The following is a 22,934-nucleotide window of genomic DNA, read 5'->3' as shown; positions in this document are numbered from 1 at the left end:
TCTATATTTCTAAAACTTTTTAAATCATTAGTGTCTTAATGATGTACTTATTTTATATAATGGTATCCTTTTCTGCTTCAAAAATTACTTTAATATTCACTTTTTGAAAGGAAGGCCTGCTTTCTCTTCTAACCATATACAAAAGCAAATAAAAATAGATAAAATACTAAAATGTAAGAGCTAAAACTCTGAAACCCTCAGAAGAAAATATAGGAGTAAACATTACTGACCATGGATTAGGTAAAGCATTCTTAGATATGACACAAAAAGCACAAGAGATAAAAGAAAAAAAAACAGAATTTGGGCTCTACCAAAATTAAAAACTTCATAGAACAACAATTAAAAATGTTAAAAAACGGGATCACAGGAAGATGGCAGCGTGAGTAGTTCAGAGGAAATCTCCTCCCCAAAGTATACATATTTATGAAAATACAATAAATACAACTATTCCTAAAAGAGACACCAGTGGATGCAGTACAATAGCCAGGATACATCTACATCTGCGAGAACTCAGCATCACACGAAGGGGGTAAGATACAAGCCATGGCCAGGTGGAACCCAAACACTCCCCCACCCCAAAACCTGGTGGGAAGAAAGGAGTCGGAACAGAGAGGGAGTGAAAGCCCCGGACTGCTAAACAACCAGCTCTAGAAATCTGCACCCAGAATGCAGACACAAGGTGCACGAGGTGCTGGATATTAGAGAAACAGAAAAGCAAAACCTGTGGGCAGGTCCCCGCAACCGGCTCCTGAGACAAAAGAAAAGTGAGTGCTTTCTACAAGTCTTAAAGAGACAGGGATCTCAGAGCTGGACGAATTTGTCGCGGCACACATAGCCAGCAGCTGGGAATCTCGGAGAAATGTAGGCACCCTAAATCCCGGGGAGACAGTGCATCTCTGAAGCTCCTCACAGCACTAAGCAGCCTGCCAGTCGTTCCTTCAACTGGCATGGACCCCGACACACTGGCCCAGTAGCGGGAGAGTGGCAGCACGTGCCAGGGACAGTGGCATCGGAAGGGACTGAGAGCAGATCCATGCACCAACGGCACCAGAGGAGACCAGGAGAGGCTTGTGCAAGCCCACAGAGGTGCGACCGAACAGCCTGAGCACGGCTCGCTCACACTGGCGGCAGGGGAGCCAGAGGAGCCTGGTAGAGGCCCGTGCACACCTGCAGCGGAGCCAGAGGGAGCAGGCGTGCACCCAGCAGCCAACCAGAATCCCAGCCCAAGGAACAGCCGCCTGGGCCAGACTCAAAGGCGGCTGCTGGCACAGAGCTTCCCGACAGGGTTGCCGCTAACACAGAGGAGTGCACCTGGCATGCCTGCCACTCCCTGCAAGGCTCCGCGCTGCTCTGATGGACACCCCACCCACAGCAGCTTAGGGGACTAACCCGGTGGCTGCTCCAGGAGTGCAGGTAACCTTCACAGGCAGCAGAGAAGGGCAAGGTATCCAGCAAGCAGGAAAGGACTTTCTTCTCCAGCTGACACACCCACAACCTGCCTACAGCCACTGCTATCACCATGAAAAGGCAAAAAAATTTGGGCCAGTCCAAGATACTTCAAACAACACCTGAGAAAGGATCTGCAGAGGCAGACCTAACCAGTCTCCCTGAAAAATAATTCAACATAAAAATCATAAGCATGCTGACAGAGCTGGAGAGAAATATGCAAGAGCTAAGGGATGAAGTCTGGAGGGAGATTACAGATGTTCAGAGGGAGATTACAGACGCCAGGGGGAGATTACAGAAGTGAAACAAACTCTGGAAGGATTTATAAGCAGATAAAATGCAAGAGGACATTGATGGAATAGAAACCAGAGAACAGGAACGCATAGAAGCTGATGCAGAGAGAGATAAAAGGATCTCCAGGAATGAAACAATATTAACAGAACTGTGTGACCAATCCAAAAGGAACAATATGTGCATTATAGGGGTACCAGAGGAGGAAGAGAGAGAAAAAGGGATAGAAAGTGTCTTTGAAGAAATAATTGCTGATAACTTCCCCAAACTGGGGGAGGAAATAGTTGCTCAGACTACGAAGGCACACAGAACTCCCGAGAGATGGGATCCAAAGAGGACAACCGCAAGACACATAATAATTAAAATGGCAAAGATCAAGGACAAGGAAAGAATATTAAAGGCAGCCAGAGAGAGAAAAAAAGGTCACCTACAAAGGAAAACCCATCAGGCTATCATCAGACTTCTCAACAGAAACCTTACAGTCCAGAAGAGAATGGCATGATATCTTTAATGCATGAAACAGAAGGGCCTTGAATCAAGGATACTGTATCCAGCATGATTATCATTTAAATATGAAGGAGAGATGAAGTAATTCCCAGACAAGCAAAAGTTGAGGGAATTTGCTTCCCATAACCAACTCTACAGGATATCTTAGAGGGACTGCTCTAGATGGGAACACTCCTAAAAAGAGCACAGAACAAAACACCCAACATATGAAGAATGGAGGAAGAGGAAAAAGAAGGGAAAGAAATAATCATCAGACTGTGTTTATAATAGCCCAATAAGCAAGTGAGGTCAGACAGTAAGGTAGTAAATAAGCTAACTTTGAACCTTTGGTAACCACAAATCTAAAGCCTGCAATGGCAATAAGTAAATATACTTCAACAATCACCCTAAATGTAAATGGACTGAATGCACCAATCAAAAGACAAAGAGTAATAGAATGGATAAAAAAGCAAGACCCATCTATATGCTGCTTACAAGAGACTCACCTCAAACTCAGAGACATGCACAGATAAAAAGTCAAGGGATGGAGAAAGATATTTCATGCAAACAACAGAGAGAAAAAAGCAGGTGTTGCAATTCTGATATCAGACAAAATAGACTTCAAAATAAAGAAAGTAACAAAAGATAAAGAAGGACATTACATAATGATAAAAGGCTCAGTCCAACAAGAGGATATAACCATTATAAATATATATGCACCCAATACAGGAGCACCAATATATGTGAAACAAATACTAACAGAATTAAAGGAGGAAATAGAATGCAATGCATTCATCTTGGGAAACTTTAACATGCCACTCACCCCAAAGGACAGATCCACCAGACAGAAAATAAGTAAGGACACAGAGGCACAGAAAAACACACTAGAACAGATGGACCTAATAGACACCTACAGAACTCTACATCCAAAAGCAACAGGATACACATTCTTCTCAAGTGCACATGGAACATTCTCTAGAATAGGCCACATAATAGGCCACAAAAAGAGCCTCAGTAAATTCCAAAAGATTGAAATCCTTCCAACCAACTTTTCAGACCACGAAGGTATAAAACTAGAAATAAATTGTACAAAGAAAGCAAAAAGGCTCACAAACACATGGAGGCTTAACAACATGCTCCTAAATAATCAATGGATCAATGACCAAATCAAAATGGAGATCCAGCAATATATGGAAATAAATGACAACAACAACACAAAGCCCCAACTTCTGTGGGACACAGCAAAAGCAGTCTTAAGAGGAAAGTATATAGCAATTCAGGCATATTTAAAGAAGGAAGAACAATTCCAAATGAATAGTCTAATGTCACAATTATCGAAACTGGAAAAAGAAGAACAAATGAAGCCTAAGGTCAGCAGATGGAGGGACATAATAAAGATCAGAGAAGAAAAAAATAAAATTGATAAAAATAAAACAATAGAAAAAAATCAATGAAACCAAGAGCTGGCTCCTTGAGAAAATAAACAAAATAGATAAGCCTCTAACCAGACTTATTAGGAGAAAAAGAGAATCAACACAAATCAACAGAATCAGAAATGAGAAAGGAAAAATCACAATGGACCCCACAGAAATACAAAGAATTATTAGAGAATACTATGAAAACCTATATGCTAACAAGCTGGAAAACCTAGGAGAAATGGATAACTTCCTAGAAAAATACAACCTTCTAAGACTGACACAGAAAGAAACAGAAAATCTAAACAGACCAATTACCAGCAACGAAATTGAATCAGTAATCAAAAAACTACCCAAGAACAAAACCCCTGGGCCAGATGGATTTACCTCGGAATTTTATCAGACATACAGACAAGACATAATACCCATTCTCCTTAAAGTATTCCAAAAAATAGAAGAGGAGGGAATAGTTCCAAACTCATTCTGTGAAGCCAACATCACCCTAAAACCAAAACCAGGAAAAGACCCCACCAAAAAAGAAAACTACAGACCAATATCCCTGATGAACATAGATGCAAAAATACTCAACAAAATGTTAGCAAACCAAATTCAAAAACACGTCAAGAGGATCGTACACCATCACCAAGTGGGATTCATCCCAGGGATGCAAGGATGCTACAATATTCGAAAATCCATCAACATCATCCACTACATCAACAAAAAGAAGGACAAAAACCACATGATCATCTCCATAGATGCTGAAAAAGCATTCAACAAAATTCAACATCCATTCATGATAAAAACTCTCAACAAAATGGGCACAGAGGGCAAGTACCTCAGCATAATTAAGACCATATATGATAAACCCACAGCCAACATCATACTGAACAGTGAGAAGCTGAAAGATTTTCCTCTGCAATCAGGAACAAGACTGGGATGCCCACTCTCCCCACTGTTATTCAACATAGTACTGGAGGTCCTAGCCATGGCAATTAGACAAAACAAAGAAATACAAGGAACCCAGAATGGTAAAGAAGAAGTCAAACTGTCACTATCTGCAGATGACATGATAGAGTACATAAAAAACCCTAAAGACTCCACTGCAAAACTACTAGAACTAAAATCAGAATTCAGCAAAGTTGCAGGATACAAAATTAACACACCGAAATCTGTAGCTTTCCTATACACTAACAATGAACTAATAGAAAGAGAAATCAGGAAAACAATTCCATTCACAATAGCAATAGAATAAAATACCTAGGAATAAACCTAATGAAGGAAGTGAAAGACCTATACCCTGAAAACTACAAGACACTCTTAAGAGAAATTAAAGAGATCACTAACAAATGGAAACTCATCCCATGCTCCTGGCTAGGAAGAATTAATATCGTCAAAATGGCCATCCTGCCCAAAGCAATATACAGATTCGATGCAATCCCTATGAAATTACCAACATCATTCTTCAATGAACTGGAACAAATAGTTCAAAAATTCATATGGAACTGTCAAAGACCCCGAATAGCCAAAGCAATCCTGAGAAGGAAGAATAAAGTGGGGGTGGGGTGGATCTCGTTCCCCAACTTCAAGCTCTACTACAAAGCCACAGTAATCAAGACAATTTGGTACTGGTACAAGAACAGAGCCACAGACCAGTGGAACAGAACAGAGACTCCAGACATTAACCCAAACATATATGGTCAATTAATATACAATAAAGGAGCCATGGACATACAATGGGGAAATGACAGTCTCTTCAACAGATGGTGCTGGCAAAACTGGACAGCTACATGTAAGACAATGAAACTGGATCACTGTCTAACCCCAGACACGAAAGTAAACTCCAAATGGATCAAAGACCTGAATCTAAGTCATGAAACCATAAAACTCTTAGAAAAAAACAGGCAAAAATCTCATGGACATAAACATGAGTGACTTCTTCATGAACATATCTCCCCGGGCAAGGAAAACAAAGGCAAAAATGAACAAGTGGGACTGTATCAAGATAAAAAGCTTCTGTACAGCAAAGGACACCATCAATAGAACAAAAAAGTATCCGACAGTATGGGAGAACATATTCATAAATGACAGATCTGATAAAGGATTGACATCCAAAATATATAAAGAGCTCACACACCTCAACAAACAAAAAGCCAATAATCCAATTAAAAAATGGGAAGAGGAGCTGTATAGACAGTTCTCTAAAGAAATCGAAATGGCCAACAGGCACATGAAAAGATGCTCCACATCGCTAATCATCAGAGAAATGCAAATAAAACCACAATGAGATATCACCTCATACCAGTGAGGATCGCCATCATCGAAAAGACAAACAACAACAAATGTTGGAGAGGTTGTGGAGAAAGGGGAACCCTCCTACACTGCTGGTGGGAATGTAAATTAGTTCAACCACTGTGGAAAGCAGTATGGAGATTCCTCAGAATGCTCAAAATAGGAATACCATTTGACCCAGGAATTCCACTTCTAGGAATTTACCCTAAGAATGCAGCACTCCAGTTTGAAAAAGACAGATGCACCCCTATGTTTAAGGCTGCACTATTTATAATAGCCAAGATATGGAAGCAACCTAAATGTCTCCATCAGTAGATGAATGGATAAAGAAGATGTGGTACATATACACAATGGAATATTACTCATCCATAAGAAAAAAACAGATCCTACCATTTGCAACAATATGGATGGAGCTAGAGGGTTTATGCTCAGTGAAATAAGCCAGGCAGAGAAAGACAAGTACCAAATGATTTCACTCATATGTGGAGTATAAGAACAAAGGAAAACTGAAGGAACAAAACAGCAGCAGATTCACAGAACTCAAGAATGAACTAATAGTTACCAAAGAGAAAGGGACTGGGGAGGATGGGAGGGAAGGGAGGGATAAGGGTGGGGAAAAAGAAAGAGGGCATTATGATTAGCATCTATAGTGCGTGGGAGGGTACCGGGAGGGCTGTGCAACACGGAGAAGACAAGTAGTGATTTTACAGCATCTTACTATGCAGATGGACAGTGACTGTGAAGGGGTATGTGGGGGGGACTTGGTGAAGGGGGGAGCCTAGTAAACATAATGTTCTTCATGTAATTGTAGATTAATGATACCAAAATAAAATATAAAATAAAAAATAAATGTAAAAAACTAACCAAAAGAATGGGAGAAAACATTTGGAGATATATTAAAAGAGAGACATATCTAAAATATATGAAAATTCTGACAGCTCAATAATACAAGAAGAAATAATGCAACTAAAAGTGGGCAAAGGATCTCAATACATTCTTTTCCAAAGATATACAAGTGACTAATAAAAACATGAAATATGCTCAGGACCATTAGTCATTATGAAAATGAGGATCAAAACACCAGTTAGGTACCACACCATACACAGCAGGATGGCTATAAGCAGAAAGGCAGGTCACAACAAGGTTGATGAGAATATGGAGAAACTGGAACCCTTATGCTGCCAGTAAAATGCTGCAGATGCTTTGCAAGACAATTGGCAGATGTGATATATACATATAAAGGTTAAGTGTAGAATTACGTATGACGAGCAATCCTACTCCTAGGTTTAGAGAGAAATGAAATGAAAACATATGACAATGCAACTTCTTGTACATGAATGTTTCCTAGCACCATGATTCAAGACAGTCAAAAATTGGAAACAACCCAAATGTCTTTCACCTGATGAATAATAGATAATTACCATTTGGTATACATGCACAATGGATACTATTCTACAATCAAAAGGAATGAAGTACTATTACATCTTCAATATGGAATAGCCTTGAAAACATGCTAAGTAAAAGAAGCCAGTCATAAAAGACTACCTCCATTTACATTAAATGTCCAGGCCAGGCAAATCTATAGAGATAGTGTTTACCTAGGACAGGGAAAGGGGGAACTGGGGAGTGAGTGATGATAGGTATGGGGTTTCACTTGGGGATAATGAATATGTTCTAAGATTGAGCATGATGAGAGTTACTCAATGCTCAATACATGAAAAACATTGAATTATAAACTGTAAATGGGTGTATTTTATGGTATGTGAGTTACATCTCAATAAAACTGTTAAACGGAAACCATACCTAAGGCATGAGTTGTGTTAGTGAAAGAGCAAAGGAGCAAGGAAGTGGGGAGAAGGGAGAGAAGAGGCCTAGGGACAAGGACAAACTAAGGTGGGAGTTGTAATTGGAGCTTATAACATTGTCCTAGAGATTTTATTAAAACAAAATCTCAAACTTTAAAATACTATACAGCACTAAGCAACTATTCTTAGCAATACATTTGACTTTAAATCAATATACACAACTACATTTTATCAATGGGGTTTGGAGAGAAACCAACTTTAGAATAGTCATAAAATGGATACAATCAAATAGATGCCACTTACTAGCTGGTTAAACCCTATGAAAGTTACTTAGCTTCTCTGAACATCAGTTTCTCTATTTGTGAAATAGCGACACTGATGTATTCCTTTTAGTTTCAAAAAACACGTAAGGTGCTTGTGCTGGCCTGGTACTGGACTCAAAAAATGGTAGCTATTAGTAGTAGTGGCAGTAATCACTACTTAGTGACAATTACTAAAAATTTGCCTTGTTCTATTGAAAACTCTGCTAATAGGAAAATCCAAACCATGTTATTTAACAGAGCATTATTTCTAGGTTCTACAGAAGGATGTAAAAAGACTTTCCTCTCTATTTCATATCAAGCAGCTATAGAATAGCAAATATTTTTCATTGTATAGAAAAAAACAGGAAAAAAAGACAATAAACATGAATAACTAATCTGAAGTCTAACAGTATATTACACAATAATATAACTCTTCACCATAGTGGTATCACCATTTAGAAAAGAAAATTAAAGTGAAAGGAAAATAGACTATAGGTATAGAAAATAGGAGACTGATAGAAATTGTAATCTCAACAAGAAGAGGAAGAACAAGAAAAATATATGCAACCGAGGGAAACTAATTATTATTATTCCATCAACTTTAGAAAAGGACAATTTCAGTTATGACAATAACATCAAAAAGGCAAAAATACATAAATTTTGTATGTTGTGATGCCATAATATAACAGAGCAAACTAATAATACATAATAATTAGGGCTAAACATTTGTCTATCTATTTTACAGAGGGATCCTTCTTTAACTTTGAAAGGTTAATTAAACATCACAGGTTTGTGCATTTATCCATAACACCGCTGCCAAAATGACACCTAAAAAATAAAATGCCATAAAGCCACAATGAAAGAAAACAACAAAAGCAGACATGAAATGTCCATATTTTACTTAGAAATGGGAAAATTGAAAGCAAATAGATGAGTTGGTAACTGGCACTTCAACACCCATGAAAGGCTCAGAACTCTAAAGACGCAAGGCATCTTAAAAGGTGGGTGTAACACAATACCGAAAATAGTTATATTGGTTATAGGTCTTGTAATGGAAAGTTACGGCTAGGTCCTGTGGCCAGGCAATAGTTTCTCTATTCTCACTGCAGCAGAGAGACTGGAAATTTATTCTCTAGGAAAATTGCACCAGAGAGTTTTTCTGCACAGGAAACAACAGACACAGAGCTCAGTATAGGACGATTAATAGAAAATTTACATAATAAAGAAGGAACCCCCCTAGTATTCCCGAATGCCTCCAGAAAACAGATTTGGAAGTAGTATTTAAAAAACCTAAAAAAACAAATTGTCTCTTTACATGGAAATGTGCAGGTCACTCACACATAAATTTTAAGGAAACCCATTTTTAGGTAGACAACCTGTTACAGAGAAGTTCCTGTGTCCCACTTGTAAATATTAATGAGCATCCAAAGAACACCAGGCATATGAAGATAGCTCAACATGAAAAAGGGACTGAGTAACTTCTACCTGTACAATAAATAAATACCAGTTTTGAAAAACAGAACTTAATAGGTTTTATTTAATAAAAAAGTTGACGACATGTAAGTGGTATATTTATTCACACATACACTTTAAAAATCACCTAGCGTCTTTCCAGTTCCTAGGCACTGGGCTAGTTACCCAGGGTAGGCAAAGATAAACTGAACAGTTTCCCCATAAAGTAGCTCAGAGTATAGGATAAAAGAGACAAATACACAGCACCCCTAAAAATTACGACAAAGTGTGATAAATGATAAATAAGATGGACACAGTCTGAGGCATCATACAGGAAAGATTATTAAATGGGAGATTCTGCTTCCCAAGCAGTATTAAGACATACTGTACAACAAACTAATACTATTACATATGTGAATATATGCTTCCTCAGATAATATAAAGAAAAAATCATAATGAAAAAAGTATTAGAATTTTTTCTCTTTTTGAAAACTAAAAGCTTTATGGGTGAACCCAGTATCAAAGAAAGCTTCATCTACTTCATCATATGTTCTTAGTCGTGTAGGACTCTAGTTATAACAGCAGGCTTACTCATATTAATCAGCCTCTGCATTGAGTTCCCTATTTTCAACTTGAGGCACTTTATGAAGGCAGTTTAAATGATTACAGAACCGGCATGAAGCTTTGAACAAATAGTTTTAAAATCCTTTGAGAATTGTACTTAATAAACCAATAATAATCTATCACCAGCTTTACCAAGCTGTTAATTAGTCTCATTTCACATTCATAAGAAGCAAACATATAAAGGGATAATAAACATATTATTTTTAAAATAACCACAATTTGTTTTCCATCAAGGACACATATTTATCAATCTCCTAAATACTAATATTTTGGGATAATTTTGTTTCATTTTAAGCTCTCAGAGTCTACTTTTTTGTCCTTGTACATTTTCAAGAGTAGACATTAATTACACTAGAGACTGTTTTACATATATTATTAAGAACTGGCAAGAATCCAGTATAGGCTTTATCTTGATTTTTCAAGAGCATTTCTGTTTTCATTGGCATTATCCTATAACTACATTTTTGTAGAAATAACCAGCAGAACATTGTGAGGACAAGACAGAGCCTGTTTATCTTAAATACATGCTGGCTTTTTTCAGTGTACTCCAGTTGGCTGAGTACTCAGTGGTGCAAATGGATGCAAAGCACCCTATCTGGCTTTCTAGAAGATGTAGAGTTACAAATTACATTTCTACGGAATAGCTTCACTTTAAAATTTGGTTTATGTGCTAACTTTTGATTAAAAGATTAGTAATCTTGAATATATCTCATTAAGTGGCAAAACCTGATGGTTTTGTTCTAATTTCCTGGCTAGCTCTACTCACTTTGTTTGATCTTACATTGTATAATACTTTATCCTTTCTATGAAACTTCATATGCTATATCCCAGTATACCCAGGGTAATTTCTGAAGATAAATAGATTTGGCATTATTCCCACAGGAAATTTTAGGAAGCTGAAACTGGGAGAAATTAAAGATCTTTTAGTCACTAAACTAGTTAATGGCTAAAAGAAATTCAGAGTCAAGTCTGTTCAGTTCTAATGGAAAGCTCCTTCATGACTGTTTTCTCATGAAAGTACAGAGATAAGTGCAATTTTCTTGTCTTACAGAATATAGAATAAATTAGACATTGTGAATTGCTACTGAAAATATTAAAACAATTATGAACAATGTCTATGGGTAAAACACAATTATAATATAACAGTGGTATCAAAATTATTAAGAAACATACATTTACTTGTATTGATTATCTCTTGAGATAACTCTGGTTTTTAGCTGGAAGGCTTGGTTATCTAGTACTTTAATGTTGTTAATACCTTTTTAACTGAATTCAATCAACAGTTATTTTCTATAACACCATCAGAGTAGACTTATTAACTACTTATTTTTACACATCACATAATCTTCAACTTTTTGCCCAGCCATATCACATATTTCAGTGTGCATAACACCATGTTGTAATTCTTTGCGTTGTGGAACCAGAGAACAGTGTGGCAACAGACAAGAACAACATTTAAGTGTTTTATCTATCTTGTTCACTACAGCACCCCCCCCACCCAATGAATAAACTGTGCCCCAATTTACCAGTGGAAAGACTGTTCTGTAGTGACAGACGTGGAATCTCGTAATTAAGTGGTTTTTCTGCTGTATCATAAGGTGCATGTTTGGAAAGTAACGCATGAGTGTACCTACTAGAATGGGTATTTTAATGATTCACATAAAAGAATCAATCTAAATTATAAACCCAATTTTTCTGTCAGTTTTTTAGATGTAATAGTATTCTCTGAAGAGTTACCTAGGCATATTTCCCACTTAAAAGAAAGGATCCATTATTTTATAATACTCATTATTTCCCAAGTCAGTCTTCCCTGGCATACTATGGAATAATTAAGTTATATTTTTTCAACTCTTCATACCTTTGTGTTTGACTTTCTTCCAAAAGAACTGATTAATTATCTGATAAGTTTAATGAATGAATAAAGTCAACATGAATGATTACAAAAGAATAAAATACTTTATGTGTTCCCATAAACTTAGGGAGAGGTTGCTTATTTGATTACTTTAATTTGCATTATGAGTTTCCATTTTACTCTACAGTGCTTTTCCAAAACAGGGAAAAACAACAACAACAAAAACCAGTACTTAAAATAATTATTCTAAAAAGTGACCTATTACACCATCAACAGAACAAAAAAGCATCCTATAGTAAGGGAGAATATATTTGTAAATGACGTATCCAACAAGGGGTTAACATCTAAAATACATAAAGAACTTGCATGCCTCAACACCCAAAAGCAAATAACCTGATTAACAAATGGGCAGAGGATATGAAGAGACAGTTCTCCAAAGAAGAAATTCAGATGGCCAACAGACACATGAAAAGATGCTCCTCATCACTAATCACCAGGGAAATGAAAATTAAAACAACAATGAGATATCACCTCACACCAGTAAGGAGAGCTAGCATCAAAAAGACTAAGAACAACAAATGCTGGCAAGGATGCAGAGAAAGGGAAACCCTCCTACACTGCTGGTGGGAATGTAAGCTAGTTCAACCATTGTGGAAAGCAATATGGAGGTTCCTCAGAAAACTAAAAATAGAAATACCACTTGACCCGGGAATCCCACTCCTTGGAATTTACCCAAAAAATACAACTTCACAGATTCAAAAAGACATATGCACCCCTATGTTTATCACAGCACTTTTTACAATAGCCAAGATATGGAAGCAGCCTAAGTGTCTGTCAGTAGATGAATGGATAAAGATTTGGTACATATACACAATGGAATACTATTCAGCCGTAAGAAAGAAACAAATCCTACCATTTGCAACAACATGGATGGAGCTGGAGGATATTATGTTCAGTGAAATAAGCCAGGCGGAGAAAGACAAATGCAAATGATTTCCCTCATTTGTGGAGTATAACAATGAAGCAAAACTGAAGGAACAAAATAGCAGCAGACTCAGAGACTCCAAGATGGGACTAGTGGTTACCAAAGAGGAGGGGGTGTGGGAGGGAGGGAGAAGGGGACTGAGGGGTATTATGTTTAGTACACATGGTGTGGAGGATCACAGGGAGAACAGTGTAGCACAGAGAAGGCACATAGTCGATCTGTGGCATCTTGCACTGACAGACAGTGACTGCATTGGGGTATGGGTGGGGACTTGATAATATGGATAAATGTAGTAACTACATTGTTTTTTCATGTGAAACCTTCATAAGAGTGTATATCAATAATACCTTAATAAAAATTTTTTTTAAGAAGTGACCTATTGATGTCATGGAATGAGTCAGTGGGTCTTGTGATGTTTATGAGGTCAGGTTAATCTTCTGTAGTTAGCCAAATGACTCAAGGGAAACATAAGCCATTATGGAAAGGTTACATTATTTAGGTCTGCACTATTGTGTTAATTCTGTCTAGACTATTTACATCCTTTTACATCTTCTCAGCTTTTTCCTTAATTTTGCATCTATGTCTGGTTTTTATGGTTATCTTAACAGTACAGTCAACTTAATTGAAAGGAACAAAAGTACTTGAACTTAGTCTTAAACTGAGATCAATATTGTCAAAATAGTGCAATTTGTCCTTAATGAGAATCTCCTTTCTGGCAAAAGCTCATGAAATAGACGATTAGTGTCTTGCCTGTTAATACATGTGTCCCTGCATGTTAAAGGTTAAAAACAAACAAGACGTTTAAGCACTGACACTTTCTGGATCTTTCCACTAAGCTTTTAAAAAGAACTTTTCTGTGATGACTTAAGTCATTTTAAACATCTTAAAAGCAGTGAACTTAATAACTAGTTGATATTCTGGTCTTTTTCTCACTGAGACTCAGGCTTCTAAAATATAAGATATCTAAAGAAGCAGCCTAGTTACTCATCCTCTGTTACTCAGAGTAACCCTAGCTGAAAACTATGGCTGTGTCTTGTCTGTTGGGTTAAGTATCTGTGAACTGCACAGCAAATGAACTTATCTCTAAGGCACAACACCCTGTTGCAGTATGCAAGGTATATTCATTCCGAGCAAATTTGTTTCAGTAGCAATAGCAGAAACATTGAAAACCCTAAGATCCCCTTTGCATCATAGGTGAGGTCTTTTCCACATCTTCACTTAATATCATTTACTCATTAGATGTACTATAGAATTGTTAACTCCAACCTCACCAGTCCACACATGATATCCGGAAACACCCCTCTGTGTAGAAAGTGACTACCTTCCTAATCTCCTTGCTGATTGTTAACTCCAACCTCTCAAGTCCAGACATGATATCTGGAAACATCCCTCTGTGTAGAAGGTGATTACATTCCTAATCTGCTTGCTGAGACGGATATAACCCTGGGCTCTCTCCATGGCTGTCATCTACAAGATTTGTTACAAACTGCTCTGGGTACAAATGTAAAATCGAGGTGGTCAAAATCGTATCTTCTAGGAAATTACTATGTTCTATTAGGAAAGTTATAAATCTTAACTTCCTGTGATTCTTTTCACTATGCTTTCCTAAATAAGTAGCCATAACCACACAGTCACATGTTTATAAGGGACAAGGCTGTGACTGTGCACATCATGGCACAGAGAACAGAGGTTTAAGAATTATGTGACAGAATAAAAACATGAAAAGATGCTAATAATAATCTGAAGTCATTACCCATAATAATTCTACTAACATTTCTCTGGTACTAAGTTCCAAGTGTTCTGCTTATTGTTTTATATATAGTATCTTATTTAAATACCTGATGCCAGAGAACAAGAATGACCTCATCAACAGAAGAAAAGATGGAAAATACAGGTTTAGTTTATAAGGAAGATTTATATAGGATCGTTTTTGGGTGGCAGAAAGGATTAGGAAGGATGTGGAATATAAGAAAGGATCCCGGGGCTGGAGCCCAATTCAAGTGACTGAATTATTCTGGGAAAAAGAATCTAGAACAGTCAAGCCCAGTGTGAAACAACAGTCCTGGAAGGCTCAACCTGCGTACTGTGGGGATGGTTCTCTGTACAAAATAACAATCTGTCCCAGTCTTCCCAATACTGAAGACCTGTCCCAATCCTGGGAAACTTCCACCTTTCAAGAAACTCTCGAGTTTCTAGGGTCAGTCAAAGCAGGTTTGGGGAGTTTCCGGTAAGCTATATAGCTGAACAGACTCTGTCCACTGGGCTATAAAACATCTGAGGAAAGAAGATTTAAGGCCAGAAAGAAGAAAGGTCAGGTATTTTCTCAAGGTCAAATCCAGGTCAAAACACTAGAGATGTATTATTCTAACGCATCCTGAGAGTCAACCACAAAGGATGCCTTACAACAAAGCCTTGAATAAGCCCTGGTCCCATTACCCTGCCTATTGCCCCCAACCTTAATTCTTTTTCAGGACATGCTTGCTTTATGAAATTTCGGTTAAACAGATCTCTGGGTCCACTCAATGGCTGGTTCTCATTCCCGCTTCTGAAGAATGCTGCCTCTAACTCCGTCTTCGCTTTCCGTAACCGACCTCACTTCATTGCTAGCCACCCAAACCGAATAAAAGGGGCCACTTAGAGGGAGATGCAAAGATGAAAAGAAAGAGGCTAAAGTCGTTTTCTTTCAGATGCTTTAGCAAAGACTGTTCACGTCATTTCCAGATGCCGCGAACAGATAATCTCCAAGGTATCACTCAAGTTAAAGAGACGGGACTTTTCCCCTCCCCCGCCCTTCTCCACGCCTCAGGGGAGAGGGGGGAGCAGACGGCTGAGAGAAAAGGGAGGGAGGGAGGGAGGTGAAAAGTGAGGGGGGTAAGATGAGGGAGGGATGTAGAGGGAAGGAAGAGATGAAGGCAAGAAGAGAGGAGCGGTAGGGGTGGTGTGGAGCCCGGTGCGTCTGCCGGCCGCGCTCCGGACCCGCCCGGGCGCGGCGCCCGAGTCCCGCAGCGCCCCGCGGTCCGGGGAGCAGACGTGGCCCGCGTCCCGCACGGCGGCTCCGGGCCTAGGGGCCCACCGCTCCCGCCCCGGAGGGTGCGGAGCAGCGCTCGCGGTGAGTGTGCAGCTCGGCGCCCAGCGAAGGGGAGCGCGCAGCTGGGGAAGGGGAGCAGGCAGCCCGGGCCCAACCTGCTTTCGGCGGGAGGGCCGGGAAGCCCCCCGGGGCTGGAGCCGAATTTCTTCCGGACACTTTGGGGCCAGCCAGCAGCGCGGGCATTCAAGAACTGCCCGTCCGCACTCGGTCGGCAGCCTCAGCTCCCCGGAGGCGAAGTTGCGGGAGCAGGCGTGGTCGGGGGCGGAGCCGGTGGTCCGGGCTCGGGGGGCGCGGCCGCCAGGGGCGGGGGCCTGGGGTGGCGGTCCGGGCCCACGACGCCGCCGGGGTGCAGGCTGCCGGCGCTCCTACCTTGAGGAGCCGCTGGGGTGGAGGCAGATGCCGTCCGGGCCGGAATCCAACACTGGAACGACCGGGGAGTCTTAGAATCCACCCCTCGGGGGGATCTGGGGAGGATTCTGGGGAAAATAGAGAGCTGTGAGAAGCTGGCAGGAGGGGCAGAAAGGTTGCAGTTTTCTAACTTGATTTTCCGCGGGTACGACCTACTGAGGTGAACGGGCAGGAGAGAGCTTCCACCTCGCGGCCGCTAAGTGCCTGGGCTGCTGCGGGTCCTGCCCTGCGGAGGAAGGCGCCTTCCTGTTCAGAGGGGCGGTTGAGAACAGGCTAAGTGGGATGCGAGTGCGGGTACATCCTCAGGGCTCCTGTCCCCCGAAGGGACTAGGAGAGCTGCCTCTGTGGACTCAGAAAGTTAAGGAATGAAATGTAGGAGGGGAGGAGAAAGAATACATACGGAGAGTATTTTGGATGCTGGATTTGGGTTTTGGGTTATTTCCATTTGCAAGAAAGGGGTGACCCCTGATAGGACACTGGATGGGATCAGAAGGTGCGCTGCCACGCGCTTTGGAAGAAGCCTTGAGAAGACTTCTTTTTTTGCATGTAAAGTACTCCTAGGTACCTTGACAATTGTAATAGAGTGAAGCTGATTTGAACATTTAAGGCGACATAAGCAGGGAACGTCACCCGCCACTCCCTTTAATTTTTATGGAATATCTATGTAATCATTGCAGTTTGGTTTAGTTTAGCAGGTGCACTAAATTTAGTGCTATGCCAAAAGCCAGGAAAATGAAACAAATTTACAATCAAATCTTTGAAATTTGTTTTGGTGATCAATAATCTAATTATCCTTAAATCTGAGTTGCCTATTTGTCTGTTTGTTGAGGGAGGACTAAGAGCTGGCTTTCAGAGGGAGGGGGAGTGTCAAAGCCCAAGGAAGACTCTGACCTCCCTCTGGGTTTGTAATTGCTATTCCTCCTCCTGCTTCCCTTTCTCCAAATTTAGAAACAGGTTCAAGCATCAGCACTTTGAGATTCTTCCAGGGGAAATGGGGCCTTGCTCCTCTCTTCCCAATTCAAATCTATGGTCAAGGTCGGTCAATGAAAGTAGTTGTTCACTGTTTCCAATAGGAGTGGTTTTCTGTGCTTTGGGTAGATTTTTCATTAAGCTAAGATGTTTCTAGAACAGATGTTACACTTGCCTCCTGTTAGCTTAGGAGTTCCCAGATATGAAAGTAACTTATTTTACTTATTTTGCTCAAGAAATCTTAGTATATATTCCCACACCCACTTTGGTCAGTATGAATAGTTTGTCAAGCCTCATCCACTGCCATGTGTTACAGGGCTAATGAGCTTGTTCTATCAAGGGGTTGCTCCTTTACAAGAGTATATGAAGATCTCTGTTGGAGTGAAGATTTAAAGAAGAATGGATTTTTGCCACTTTACCTCTTTAGACAAGTTTTATAGCTGGCTGGAATTGAGCAATAGCATATTTGTAAAGTAAATTTTTTCATTGATTTAAATAAATAAATGTATTACATTTTATAAAGTTCTTAGGCATATTGTTCTTATAAAGATTGCCATAAAGTTGCTAATACAAATAAAACACCACATATTTCTTAAGAATTTTTTTGTTTTTAACTTAAATTTTTTAATTTAGAAAGATCTGTTTTAATTAAAAATTAAAAACAGAGCCTAGGAATGAACATAAATTGGCAAAAATTTTATCAGTCAGTCAGTGCGCAAGAGTACTAAAGGGAAAGTTGTATTGATCTGATAATTTCTCCAAGCCCTCAGGGTGTTTCCTTCACTCAGAAGTGATAGGTAGCCTTTCAACACATGGTATGGCGTTTCTATTTTCTTCCAAGTACAATGGGAAGCCATGAAAGCACTTCTAGCAGGAAACTTGTTTTTACCAGGATCCTTTTGCTATTGTGTTGAGATGATATATTGAAAGACAAGAGGGAAAGCAAGGAGGCTATTAGGAAGCTACTAGAGTTTGCTAGCCTTGCCTTCTCTTTAACCAGATAGCAGTGGAGATGGTGAGAAGTGGTCAGATTCTGGATATACTGGAGGTAAAGGTAAGAACACTTGGTGATGGATTAGATGTGATTGCTAATGGAGGGAAAGAAATCAAGACTCATGCCTGGACTTATTACCAAAGCAACTGGAAGAATACCATTGTCACCAACTGATATGAGAAAACTAAGCAAAAGCAGTTAAGTTTTGAACTTCCTGTTAGATTTTCATGTGCAGGTATCACAAGGGTAGCTGGGACAGAGCTCAGGGGAAATGTTAAGAGTTTGAGATAAAAATGTGGGAGTCATCAATGTGTAAACAGTATCTACAATAATGGGGCATTATGAAATGGTTTAAGGACAGAATGTATTTAAAGGATCAGACTGAGAAAAGAGCTCTAGAACAGTCCACTTGTGGACATTGAAAAGAGTAGGAACCAGAAAAGAAAACAGAAGAAGCAGTCAGGGAAATAAGGGGAAATCCAGAAAGGTTCAATATCATGGAAGGCAGAAGAAGAAAGTATTTTAGGAAGGTGTAAGTGATAATCAACTATATCCAATGCTGTGGAGCAATTAAATTATATATGAGCACAAAGAATTACCTTGGAATTTTACTTGACCTTGGTAAGAGCTACTTGAAATGAAAATGACAAAAAATTGATAAGGATTGAATGAAGACTGGTCACTTCATGATTCTAATCCTAGGAATTTATCTTACAGATATATTTGCACTTAGGAAAAACAAGATATGTTCAAAATTATTCCAAGAAGCTTTTTATGTAAGTAAAAAATATTTAAATACATATAAATAGAAAACAAACAAAATGAACTATATAAATCCAATCGATGAAATACTCTCTAGCTGTTAAAATTAATAAGGCAGCTTTCTATGTACTAATCTGAAAAGATCTTCAAAGCATATTAAGGAAAAAAGTTGCAATGCAATATCATGTTATGTTATCACTTATTAAAGAACAAAGAAAAATGTATGAAAGTATATACAAAACAAATGGGTAACAGTCATTGCTTACAGAGAGGGAAACCTGAGCAGTGATGTACAATAATGGGAGGAGGTTAAGTCTTATATATGCTTTAATACCATTTAGTTATATGCACATAGATTAGCTATTCAAAAATACTAAAAATTGTATACATAAATCTGAAAAAATAATTTTAATTTCAAATAATAATGATAGAGTAGAAAGAATGGGAGGTGAGGAAGTGAATATATAAAATAACTGTTTCAAGAAGATGCACAAGAGTATTAAAGGGGAAGTTGTATTGAATTTTATAAAGAAATTCCTCCCTCTCTGCCTCCTCCGCCTCCTAAGTAGCAGGAGCAGGCCACAGAGATTTGTTTTTAAAAGGGAAGATTTAATGTTAGAATTGGATCAATGAGAATGAATCAGACAGAAGGAAAAGATCATTTTAAAAAAAGGACAACCGTGGCAGCATAATCCTTTAATAACTGGTAAGTGATGGAGTTCCAGGTCCAAAAATTTGTGAGAGAGGGAACCAGCTTGAGTATGAACAGAAACAGTGCCTTTTCCTGCAAACCGCCAGATCTCAATTAGTTCTTTGGTTGACTTCCTATATTCCTAAAGCTAAGTGCTGCCTGGGACATTTGTACCAACTATTCTAATTGATGTTACTATAAAGTCTTAGATCTAATGTCATTTGGACATCAACGTCTCATCAAATCTTCTCTTACCATTGGTTGGCATCCTCTCTAGCTCTCCTTACCAGCTGGAGTACAGCTTGTCACCCTTCTCAAAATTCTGTCTCTGCCTCTGCCCCCCTCACTCTCAGGATAATTCTTCCTTAATAGAAATTCAGAAACTCCCAGGAATGAAGCTCCCTCACCACTTCTAACTCCTACCCATGTATCTACTCAGCTACTCTCCTTCCCTCCAATCCTATAGTCAAGCTGACCGCCCTCACTCCTCTGGATCCTGCAACTGCTCACTCCAATCTGAATCATGCTTCAAAAATCTTTCTTTTTATCACTTACACCTTTAACCTCTTCTTTATTTAATGATTCTATCATTTAAGTTTATTAAAATTACATCATTCCTATCCTTAAAACAAGCAAACTGAAAAGCCTCTTCTGTTTCTGAACACCCCTGTTTCTAGTCCTAGTCACACCTTTTCTTCTCAGCCAGAAAAAAAGCTAATTATTATTTCATGTCACCATTTCCTCCCTTTCCATTAACTCCTTTCCCATCACAGTCTGGCTTGTACTCTCCCAGCTCATGAAGGTGCTCTGACAACAGTCACCATATTTTTAAATCAGAAGCTATTAATCATTGAAACTTCAATGTGCTTAACTATGTAGGAGCTTTTAACAAAGTTAGCCATTAACCACTCAAAGCCTTCTCTTCCCTTATACTCAAAGATACCTTTCTTCCTTTTCAAGCAAGTTGCTGTCAACACTTTCTTTGTGCACTTCCTACATCTTTGAGTTTTACTTCTCCATTGATTTGGTGATCCTTTCCCACTGTCCATCTTTAGCGCTCTTTTCTATTCACTTCCATTTTTCTTCTCTTTTGGTCAAAGATCCCCTTGAGAATCTAAAAACAAGACAAACAAACAACTATAATATCTCTCCCCAGGAAAAAAAAATGCACATACATACAAATACTTGTGGATAATTTTTGTTAATTAACGACTCACTGAAGCCCATCCATGAGAATCAGAAATCCTCCGTAGACCTTCTTATGAAATGATTTCACTAGCTTTTGTTACCTCCAAACGAGATGATGAGATCCTAGTTATTCCTTAAGTGAGGATGAATCTCAGTTCTAACAGTGCCCATTAACGGTCTTTTTTTGCTGTATCCGAGTCCCAACACATACTCCCTTTAGGAATTTTTCTACAACTTCATATCACATTATTTCTTCTTTTCATAATTTCTCTTTAAATTGAACCACATGTTAAAGTATAAATAAATAATAAAATTCTTATCACTGTTGTTAATGGAGTATCAATATTTCTATCACAAGAAGTAATGATCAAAAAAGAATATAGCAGGATAATAGTGATGTTATTAAATCGAAATCAGGTATTTTTTTGCCGCCACGAGCATTGAGCATGAGGCTGACTAAACCTTGGTTCAGAAGGGAGATAGCCAAAGTTAAAAACAAATTTTTACCAAACTGAAACTCTCAAGGGGTTAATCCAAAGGGAACAAAAATTGAAAAGGGAATAAATTCCTCACTATGTGATACGCAGTTATTTGATGCCATGACCTAGTACAAGTCAAGTCATGTCGAGTAGCACTAGTGGGACTTACACTTGGGATATCCAGCCCAAATCTCCCCATTAAGTTACACACCCTGGACAGATAAAGGACTCCCAGGCACAGTCAACAAGTTCATAATTAAACTCATCTTCTTTCTCCCCTAAATGTTCAAGCCTCTTATATTCAATATCCTGTCAGGAAACTCCCAGATTTTTAAAAATATTTTTCCCCATACCCAGTCAAACTCAGTCAATCTGATGGGTCTCTTGAATCTACTTTCCTGATCATCCACAAACTTACTTTAACTCAGTATGCCTGGCCTGAACTCTTTTAAATATGTTAAATTTCATTCTCCCTGGACTTAGTCTTGCCCCCATACCCTCAGCAAATTAATTTTAGAGATTAGTTCCTGAAAGGAAAGGAGCGACACATAGCAGCAATTCACCGGAGAGTTCCCCTTTATTAGGGAAAGGTGCTGGGTTATATAGGAAGGGGCATGAATTGATTGAGGTGTCACTTCTACGGGGCTGGTGGCTGTTGGCTAGGTGCTGGGATTGGGAGGGGGGCGAGAGGTGATTGGGCTTCAGGTGGCGCCGGCGGGAACTGAGGACCCCGAAGAGAAGCCGGAAGTTTGCCATCTTACAGGTGGGGACCCTTCATTCCCCCCTTTCTCCTCTATGGGTTTGTGGACGTTGCTTTCTCTCTGGCTGCTTCCTGCTGAACAGGGGCGGAGAAGGGAGTGAGGGCTTGAGGATTGGGAGGAAAGGGTTGATAGGACTCCCCGCAGTAAGGACGAGTAGATGTGGACTTCTTCAGGTTTGGAAATCAATGAAGGTTCCCTGTAACCAAAGGTTGAGGACCTGTTGATTCTAATGGTGCCAAGAGGATATGGGTGTCAGGAGCCAGGCGTCTGCGGCCATTGTTTCCAGGAACAGTTTCCAGTGGAGAGAAGGGTCCATCTCAGCGTGTGGTGAGGAGGTCACCTGAGGGTGAGGGATCATCTGTGGCCAGAAGCTGGTAGTTCCTGAGTAAAAGCTGGTTGAAAGCTTGATTAGAGATTTTTCTGACTTGGGATTTGATGAACTTTATTATACAGGGTAAGAAGAGACAGGCAAGAAGAATGATTATTATGGGGCCTGCAATGGGCCAGAGCTAGATGAGGAGGGGGTTTGTTAGTATTGAAGAGAATGGGTTGGAATTGGAAGCAGAGTGGAGGCTGGAGGCAAGGTCGGTGAGTTTGGTAATGTTAGTTTCTACAATGCCGGAATAGCAGCACTCTTCTCAGAGGAA

General features: G+C 39.4%; 1 protein-coding gene across 1 annotated transcript in view; it reads left to right on the top strand.

Annotated features, from left to right (window-relative positions):
- Positions 1 to 15,848: 15,848 nt before the first annotated feature.
- HTR1F (5-hydroxytryptamine receptor 1F) overlaps positions 15,849 to 22,934 on the top strand; it is a 128,603-nt gene continuing 121,517 nt past the window's right edge. The window contains exon 1 of the mRNA XM_037001623.2: positions 15,849 to 16,056. The gene's annotated coding sequence lies outside the window, so the exon portion shown is untranslated. The remainder of the gene's footprint in view (positions 16,057 to 22,934) is intronic.

This window comes from Manis javanica, chromosome 3, assembly GCF_040802235.1.
Source record: "Manis javanica isolate MJ-LG chromosome 3, MJ_LKY, whole genome shotgun sequence".
In the NCBI taxonomy this organism is placed as follows: domain Eukaryota; kingdom Metazoa; phylum Chordata; class Mammalia; order Pholidota; family Manidae; genus Manis; species Manis javanica.
The sequence above is the reverse complement of the archived record's forward strand: the minus strand, read 5'-3'. Positions and strand labels throughout refer to the sequence as shown.